The sequence below is a fragment of the Pinus tabuliformis genome, chromosome 3_1, assembly GCF_031772625.1.
Source record: "Pinus tabuliformis cultivar Carrire ecotype Pingquan chromosome 3_1, CPIR1, whole genome shotgun sequence".
Taxonomy (NCBI): domain Eukaryota; kingdom Viridiplantae; phylum Streptophyta; class Pinopsida; order Pinales; family Pinaceae; genus Pinus; species Pinus tabuliformis.
Window position 1 is genome coordinate 593,192,131 of NC_142301.1, and position 10,040 is coordinate 593,202,170.

General features: G+C 36.5%; 1 pseudogene; it reads right to left on the reverse strand.

The window, feature by feature from the left end:
* Positions 1-562: 562 nt before the first annotated feature.
* On the reverse strand, positions 563-2,098 carry LOC149188410 (polyadenylate-binding protein 8 pseudogene; annotated as a pseudogene).
* Positions 2,099-10,040: the final 7,942 nt, after the last annotated feature.

Consider the following 10,040-nt stretch of genomic DNA (forward strand, 5'->3'; position numbering starts at 1 on the left):
CGCAAGACTAAAGAAAAAAATTTAACAAAAAAATCACTGCTAAAAAATCTTCACTTTAATTGTTAAGAGTCTTTACTTTAACTCAAAGAAATAAATCAAATGCCCGACTTAATATAATGTATAAATATCAATTTCTAAGACTAAAATATATAATTAATGAGACCAAACGTATATATATTACAATCAAAATATAATTAAACACTAAAGAGTAGTAATGTAACTATGATGGAGGTGGTGGCCGGCCATGTCCATAACTTCCACAATTGGACATGGGGACATCAAACATCAGTTGGTTTAGTCCATAACTTCTTCCACGAGAAAATGTAGGTGGTATCATGTCAATTGGATGAGATAATATAGGACGTTCCGGAGGTGGTACCATCCCAATTGGATGATATAATATAGGACCTTGAAGATCTGATACCATGTCAATTGGATGAGATAATGTATGACCTTATGGAGCTGGTACTATACCAAATGAATGATATGTTGTAGAACCTTCGGGATTGTACATGGGGACATGGGCACAAGCTGTTGGTTTCATGCCAATTGGATTAGGAAACTAGGAGAAATGAGACTGTAGATTTTCTCTTCTCTCCTCTTTTTGTTGTGAGAAAAGACACTGTAGCTTTGCTCCTCTTTGGTCTTTTTGTTGAGCCAAAGTAACATAAATAGATAATATAGGATTTTCTGGATTACACATGGGGACATGGGTGAAAGCTGTCGGTTCCATGCCAATTGGATTAGGCAACTGGGAGAAATGAGACTCTAGTTTTTCTCTTCTCTCCTCTTTTTGTTGAGAGAAATGAGACTGTAGCTTTGCTCTTCTCTCCTCTTTTTGTTGAGCCAAAGCAACATAAAGAGGCTTGCCCAGGACAACTTTCTTATTCATTTCTACCAAAGCTCGGGATGCATGATCAGGAGATGAAAATGAGACAAATCCTGAACCTTTACTATGTCCATGAAAATCCCTCATTATCTTGCATGAAGTGATTGTGCCATAAATAGAAAACAGTTCTCTCAACTTGTTATCATCTATGCTATCATCCAAATGTTTTAAATAAAGATTTGTTCCAGATTGTTGTCTCAATTCAGATTTCTTCAGTGCTTTTCCGACGTACCATTCTTTGCCATCAATTTTCTTGCCATTTAAACTCTCAACGCACTTTGCTGCATCATCTACATTCTCAAAATTGACAAATCCAAAACACTTTGACTTCCCTGCTGCATCCCTCATCACTGCTACACTGGTAATTGTTCCATACTCATCAAAGTATTTCCTTAAATCCTCATCATTCATGGACTCTGATAAATTGTTCACAAAAACATTTTTAAACTTGCCTTTTCCATTTGTTTGTTCCTCCGGCTCTGGTTCCTTTTTCATTTTTTCTCTATCCTTCTTTTTCACGAGCTTCGTTTGTTCTCTCTCTTCCTTTTTCATAAATGGGCCAACATAAATGTGACTGTCATTTATCAAAGTACCATTCATACATTTAATTGCATCTTGCGCTGCTTCGTCTTGCTCAAAATGCACAAATCCATATCCTTTAGATTGCCCTGATGCATCTGTTGCAATTTTGGAAGAAAGAATGGGTCCGAACACAGAGAATTTGTGATAGAGGGTTTGATTGTCTACTGCTTTGTGAAGATTTTTAATAAATATGTTTGCCGACCCACACTTGCGAATAGTGGGGTCACGGTGTGAGTACATTATCCGAATAGGCTTTCCATTAAGGGGTGTAAAATTCAAGCTGTGTAAAGCCTCTGTGGCATCTTCAGCAGTGCTGTAATTGACATAGCCATATCTCAGAGAAGTCTTGGTTAACGCATCTCTACAGATGCGAACACTGACCACCGGGCCAACCTGCTGGAAAAGTTCCTAAATCTGGGCGTCGCTAACATTGGGCTCCAGATCCCCCACATACAGAGATTTGGGCCGTACTAATTCATTCGCTTTCTCGTTGCCCCCATTAGTAATAAATTCCTTACTGTTACTGCCATTATTAATATCTTGATGATTCTCTCGCCCATTACTAATAACTTCACTGCCATTAACAACTACCTGTTGTTCTCCGGGTTGGACTTTAACAACTGCCATTTCTGCGAGTCTCACGGCAAAAAATCAATTCAATCGAGATAAAAGTATTCAAAACCCACCACTGATGTTTTGATCTTTTGGTTCTTGGTGGCAGATTTATCGATTTTGCAATGTAATCAACTCCTTCCTTCGCACCTGTTTCAATGTAATCAACTCCTTCCTTGGCACAGCCTGTGAAAGTGCGGCACCAATTCAATCGAGACCATTTTTTTCAAATTGGAAACTAAGCCTTTCATTTGAGTTAGGATCATTTTTCTTCTTTTCTTATTTCACACTTTGTTGTTGCATGAGTCCTTGGAAATTAAGAGAAATCCACACCTCTCTCAAACTCCTCAATAATTAGTTGTTTGTTAGTTTCCACATCTATGAGCTTGTTCCCCATGCCATCTTCACCTACCTCATTCAAAATAAACTCCTTTCCGTTGTATAGATTATTTATCTTGCAAAAAGGCCCTCCATTGTTATCTATGTGAGAGTTAATGTGTAATATTCCAAACAAGAAAAATCTAAAGAAATTTGGAACACTATAATATTTAGTTTAATATTCTCTTCAAAATTTTACTTAAAACTTCATAATAACTTCCAAACCCCTATTATGGAATCATAATAACTAGAAATAACATGCATTCATGATAAGAATATTTAAACAACCTTTTTTACTAGTTACGTGAATTAAAACAAGTGCATGCAACCAAAAACAAAGAACATAAAATAATATGAAGAATGCAACAACTTTATTTTATTAATAGTTGGGAAAACCTACAAATGAAGTCCTTGCCAAAGGCATTCATGATTTCTCATCGAATTGATAAACTAAAACAATGAAGCGCGCTTATGAACCCTTGATGGATCCACCAAGGAGATATAACGATGGGGGTTTCATCCTAAGATCAAGATGGTACTGGTAATGGCAAGTTCTCTACAATTGCACAATATGATAAACAAATCCAGACGGATCTGAATGCCTTCCTCCTCCTCCATTTTAATAAAGGCTTGATAGAACTCTCTCCAATCTTTTCGAAGCCTTTATTATTTTTATTATTATTATTATTATTATGATTATATTTTCTTTTTATTTATTTGATTTAAGTGACTTTTTTAATTTAAATTATTAAAAGAATCCAACCCCATAAAGCTTTTGACTTAAACGTAATGGTTGCCTCCTATTTAAGAAATAGTCTTACGTAATGACAATCTCTCTACTTCCATTGAAATTTTAGCCATTTTCTAGTGATTATATGTAACCAATTTAGTTTTTTCTTTCAATATCTTAGTAAGTTGAAGTAGAATTTTATTATATTTGGAAAGTATCCTCTTGAAGACAAAAAAATCACGAGCTTCCATTTTTATAACTTCTTTTGAATGGTTGTGTCCCTAAACACAATTTTTTAATATAAATTCTCTTTGTTATAGTTTAAAAAAAAATAGTATTTATGTTTACCAACAAATCAAACTATATTAATTTAGGTATCTAAAACTTTATAAATGAGTGAAAATAAATACTCAAACATTTTATAAAATAATAGTTGATTTAGGGGTTATAGGAGTTGGAGAGGTTATCTCTAACGTCAAAGGAAACAAAGTAATAAACTATTCTTGGGACCTCGCCAATTAGGAAACAAACCCGTTGAATGTTATGAATTGTTTCAAGGTTTAATATTTGCCAAAAAATCTAAACTAGAAAACTTGATGATGGTGGGAGATTGTTTGATTTTCATCTAGCACTTTCTTAGGGGCACTCTACCTAAAGAATTCAAACTTAGAAGTATAATAGAAATAGTTCAATATTTCAAGAATCCTTCTCCAAAATTAGTTTTTCCCATGTCCTAATATCACTCAACTTTGATGTTGATCATCTTGCTAATGATGGTGTCAAACTAGAAGTAGGTTGGGTCCTTATCAATAATGGACGCCCAACAAATTCAATTATACCTTAATCTTGGTATTATTTTAATAATAAAAATGTGTGGGGAGTGGGGTTAAGACTACATTTTTCATCGTGGTCTCCCCTCCCATTCTTTCACTTTCAATTAAGTGCATTAATGTCATTAGGTATACACATATTGAATTCATGTTCATGGGCGAAGGTCGAAAAAATACCTAAGTTAAGTTTTTCATTTCCATCTATATTAAAGGTAATCTACATGCCCTAGGCTCATTGAATGGGACCTAAAAGGACTGAAATTAATCCTTAGAGAAGGTATCAAATCATCACTAAATCTAGTGCATTCATGGAAGAAATTATGAGCTCTTGGAGGGGGATAAACGATGAACCTTATGGAAAGAGGCAAGCTAAATCTCCACTAAGTAAATTGGAGCAATGAATGGGAAAATATTGTTTATGTTGCCAACTCATTTGGCTATGAGGTTTCCTCAACCATCAAGCAATGGGACATTCCTTTGGTCCCATAATTTTTTAGACTTGATCTTTTTCCCTCATAGTAATATCAGTGCCAAGGGTGGGATTTGTGCACCTGTTGGGATTTGGCTTGAGAGAGTATTAGTGAGGTAATTTTGTAATTTATTTGGCTCTTCAGGAAGTTAATTTTAATATTGTAGTTATTATGGAGCTATTTGGAATTTGAGTTGGCGTAGAGCTTGAAAAGGATAGCCTATTAATCCATATTATTCAATCACCTCCTCCATTTTCAAATTGGTGATATGGGTTGTTGGTATGGTTGTGTGATGTTAGATTTTGTAGCATCAAACAAGTGTTCTAGTATTGGTTTGTGTATAAGAGGCTAAGGAACCTAAGATATCCAAAACCCAGAAAAGGTTTCATGAGATATGTGAAACACCTTAATTAAATTAATTAGCCATCATTTAAATTTTTCCTATGTCTAACTTAAAAAAATAATTAATAGGAATTAATTAAGGAAAGTCAAGATTGCTATAGAGAGTCACACAGATCGGGTCTAAGACAATATTAGCCATCAATGTGGATCTAATCATGGTAATTGAAGCTCCAATGAGATATTATAAGAGAAATCAATGGGATGGATATATATACTTTGAGACACAAAGGGAGTGAGTTCCTTGGCAGATCGAGTTATTTAATTGTAGAGATTCAATAAGGAATTGAGTTTGAGCTGGAGAAGGAGAGCATCAATAATTGAGGGAGAAACAACAGAGAGTTTCTAAGAATTTTCTAGTGCTGGAGATTTAGTATAAGGAAGTCCGAAATATTTTGCAAGGAAAGTCATTTAGGTGGTGCGAGTTGGTCAATCTAGTTGGACAAATTTTTAGGAAGCGTTTAAATCAGTTTTCAGAGGCTGAAAAGACATTCTCAAAGGTAGAGAAATTTTTTCCAGAGGTAGGAGAAGGCTAGACAACCCAATTTGGAGTAGTTCAAGAGGTTGTATGAACTATGTGTTGAAAAGTGCAACAAGAAATTCTTAATTTGATTTTGCCTCAGTCAAATTGAGCAAATTAGAAGTTTGACATCAACAAATAGCTTGGGGTAGTCAACAAAAGTGACATGGCACTTGTCACTCATTTAACTCATTTAATTCGAGTTAGGGGCATGAAGTTCAGTTGTATGTAGTGATTCCTAAATTTTAGGAGCCTAGGTTGAGTTAATTTTAGTTGTAATCAGTTAAACTAGTTCTAACTATTAATAGAACTAGTTGGTGGTAAATTAAGTAGTGGGACATCACTCCAGCTTAGAGATCATCTAGCTTACTGATCAATAAACTAATAATTATCTCATGCATGCAAAGAATACGAGTTCCCTACTGTGTTGGAGTTTCCAAGGCAATGTACAATTAATTATATACTAGATTGAGTCTATATTTATTGTACTCATCAGGAGATCAACCCAGAGTAATTGACCAAGAAAATAAGGGGAAATTCCTAAAGAATAGGATCCTATTTCCTTAGGAAATGTGCAAGGAAATAGGGGCTCAAGCTGAGGTAGAAATTAACTAAGTCTGGGTCAGAGCTTATCAATGAGCAGAGAGATATGTTATTCACTTGTAGGTTGAGCTTAGATCAAGCAAGAAATTGTAATACATCTTTGTCAAATCTAGGTTTCACATTAGAACAAGTATTCATCCTATGTACTATGTGTTGGATGCATGTTAGTGGTTTTCTAGTTGCCCTAAGTGTTGTGGAAAAATGGCAGACTTGTCACAACAAGTGGGTTGTGTTTTGATACCCTAAGGATTGACTTTTGAAGCAGTAAAGAGAATTCAAGTGGGCTAGTTTTGCTATCCTAGTTCACTATTTTTGTGTTTGAAAAATCAAAGATAAGAGGGATCGTTGTAGAAGTCGTAGAACAATCAAGGAGTGACTATATGTGGGAAAAACTAAAAGCCCTAAGAAGAGTGATAGTAGCAGTTGATATGTCATAGAGATAAGGTAGATCTAGAAGGTTCAGCACTATTCACAAACATAGTTGTGAATAATGACTTTTATATGATTTTTGCAAGAACTTTAAGACATCAAGTACAGTGCGCATGAAATAAGTCGTGGATTTTTAGGAAGCAGAGTTATGGAGCCCTAGTTTAGGGCATATCTAGAAGACCCTATGTGCAAACTTCTTAATGGAGCTAGAAGGTTACTAATGGGCAGTTCTGTGAGACCATGGTTAGTGACACAAAAAGGATTTGTGATCATTTATATTGGTAGATTGAGGAATATCAAGATTTCCCACAGGGAGATCAATACTCATAGGGAGTCTAGTTTCAAAGGGAGTAGCCCTACGGAACTTAGTACTTCAAGATCTAGGGAGATTAGACTAATTATTGCAGTAGTTGCAACAACAGTGTGGAAGCAACAACAAAGAAGTAGAAGTAGTATGAGTAGATCATATTTTCCATGCATGCAGTTATACCTCCAGGTGTGAGGTGGGGCGATGTGAAGCCCTAAATTGCATAAATTTGGGTAGGGTATATTTAGGCATTCTTTTCATGGATCATTACCTTGCTACGAGGGCCCATAGTAATTAGTAGCAGGAGGACCAGTGTCAATTAGATACTGAGGAGTGCAGAGGAGTGTTGACAATAGACCAGGTGGCTTAGTAGGAGAGTCATCAATGACACAATTTTCCCAGTAGACAGTTTCAGATTGATTCGATTTTTGATGTAATGCTTCTCACTTGCAGATGTTGCAGTGGAAGAAACAATAGTGAGAGGTATTGCATGCAGTACATTCCACAGGTGCATGATAAGGGTGGTTAATAATCCCTTTCTTGTTGAGAGGGAGTGTTTAAAAATGCATGAGTTGAATCATATGGATAGTCTCCATTGATTATTTAATCATAATTTTTTTTAAATATCCCTTTGAAATCTCAAAATGTTACTATATCAAATTTCAATTGTACCTCAATGAAGTTGACTCCAAAGTTAAATGAACATTCAATTATATCTCAATGTATTTTTATCTTTATCGATGTTTGTAGTTATTATTTAGGTCAACAATGTATTTATAAATTGATCAATTAATTTGATTGTCCCAAAGAAGTATGTAAAGTTGCAAATCTATGTAGATTATCATGAGCTGAATAAAGCAACACATAAATACCATTTTTCTCTACCATTTATTGGTCAGGTATGGCATAAACTATCAGGGAAATTTTTTTCCTCTTTCCTTAATGGTTTTAGTAGGTATAATCATATTCAGGTCTATGTAGAGGACTAGGAGAAGATGCTCTTCACTTGACCAAGGAGTGCCTTCACGTATCTTGTTCTTCAATTTGGCCTCTACAACGCACATGATAACTTCCAACGAGAAATATTAAGCATATTTTCTTATTTTATTAATGATAACATTAAAATTCATATGGACGATTCCACATCATATGAGACTGAGTTCGATCAAGCATTATTTAATTTTTATGGCTACATCTCAAGCAAGCTATTTGTGAGAAGGAAATGTTGGCAATACTATGTGCACTTAAGAAATGGTGACCTTACCTAATGGAAATACACTTCAAGGTAAAAATGGATCATGATAGTCTTAAATACTTTTTAGAACAAATATTATCTTTAGAAGAACAGAAAAAATGGGTCACAAATATGTTAGGTTATGACTTTGAAATCATCTACAAAAAAGGGAAGAAAAATGTTGTTGCATTTTCACTCTCAAGAAAGGATGAGGATGTGGAAGCATTGTTTTGTGCTATTTCCATTATCCAACGAGAATGGATAATGGAAATAGCACAAAATAATGCTTCCACATCCTCATCCTTTCTTGAGAGTGCATATGCAAAAACATTTTTTTCCCCTTTTTTGTAGATGATCTCAAAGTCATAATCCAACATATTTGTGGCCCATTTTTTCTGTTCTTCTAAACATAATCTTTTTTCTAAAAATTATTTAAGACTATCATGATCCATTTTTACCTTGAAGTGCCTTTCCATTAGGTAAGGTCACCATTTCTTAAGTGCATGTAGCATTGCCAACATTTCCTTCTCATAAATAGCTTGCTTGAGATGTAGCCATAAAAGTACCCAATCGCCTACATCAAAACTTCTCTCACTGCGATGTCGATTTGCCTGCTGTTTCATTCGATTCTGCACCAAAGTGGTGTTATCCTTTAAAAGTTGAAGAACTTATTGTTGATGCTCGATGTGATCTTTCACTTCTTGAATATTTTTCTTCTTGATATGTCCTTCTATATTGAGAGTTTGAGGAGTGGCAATTTCTTCCAATGCATTACAAGATATGGTCAGATTCATTTCTTGATGCTCGATGTGATCTTTCACTTCTTGAACATTTTTCTTCTTGATATGTCCTTCTATCTTGATAGTTTGAGGAGTGGTAATTCTGGCCAATGCATTACAAGATATGGTCAGATTCATTTCTTCTTTCTCAATGTTTTTTTTTTGCAAAGTAAGATTAATCTATTAAGAGAAGAAAAAAGCTATTTACAAAGTGGTACTGGCTGTACAGAAGAATAGCCTATCTCAGCTTGCCAAAGAACTAGTTCTAAGACTGCCCCAACAGAGGGGAAACCAGTCTGATAGTGTAGATATTACAAAAAAGAGTGCATCATTAAACATTTGCCACCGTGTTCTGGGCAGTGCTAACAAAACAACCTTAAACCAGCAATTCATCCTCTTGGGTACACCTGTGTGGAAAAAAAAGAAGTTGAACCAAAAGTTAAAAGAAGTGCCACCTGGCATTGGTAATCTGGTTGATGAACTCCTCCGTGGCAGGTTCCTCCACTATCGGGCAGCTCCAATCTTCGTGGTTGTCTGGCTGAGAGTGCTCGCCTTCTCCTCTTCCTTCAACCAGCGGCGTGTCCTCCTCATTCACCTTGCGCTGCTCCATGGCTGGTGTAGCAAGCTGAGGCTCTGAATCCTCAAGCTGTTCCCCCACAACCTCCTTCCCTTTCCGACTGGGCGGTTCACTGTGCGCAGCTTCCTTGTCTTTGCTAGCATTCTACCGAGCTCTGTGTTGACTGGATTCCCCTTTAAGCGCATCGTTCCTAGGGGAGGGCGCCTGGGTGTTCTGAGCCGATTCCTCAAAGGAGGAGATGGCAATGGTTGTAGTGATAATTGGCTGATTGAGAGTGCTGCGGAAATGAAAAAATGTGGTGTGGGGGGAGGGATGTTGAGGCAGAGGGAAGGGAGTAGAACGAAGGCCAGCTCGACCCCGTCCGTTTCTGGTATTGGGATAATGAGGATTTTCCGTCGAGGAAGAGAGAGAGCCTGAGGTGCTTCGCCTCCTAACCTGCTGTCGAGAGCTTCCACTCCTCGAGCCGCCCCTTCTGCTGATCAGAGACTGTCTCACCATGATGGGATAAGGAACAGGGAGAGTGTAATGGTACTCTGAAAGTGGATAGAAGAGAAAATTAGGAGCAGGCGGAGGGCGCGACTCAGAAGCCAAGTATAACCCAGCAGACACCCATACCCCACCTTCGCCAGGCCGTCAATGCATATGAAGCTTCCAGACCAGACAATTGCAATACATAAATTTTAATTCAACTGCCTCTCCTC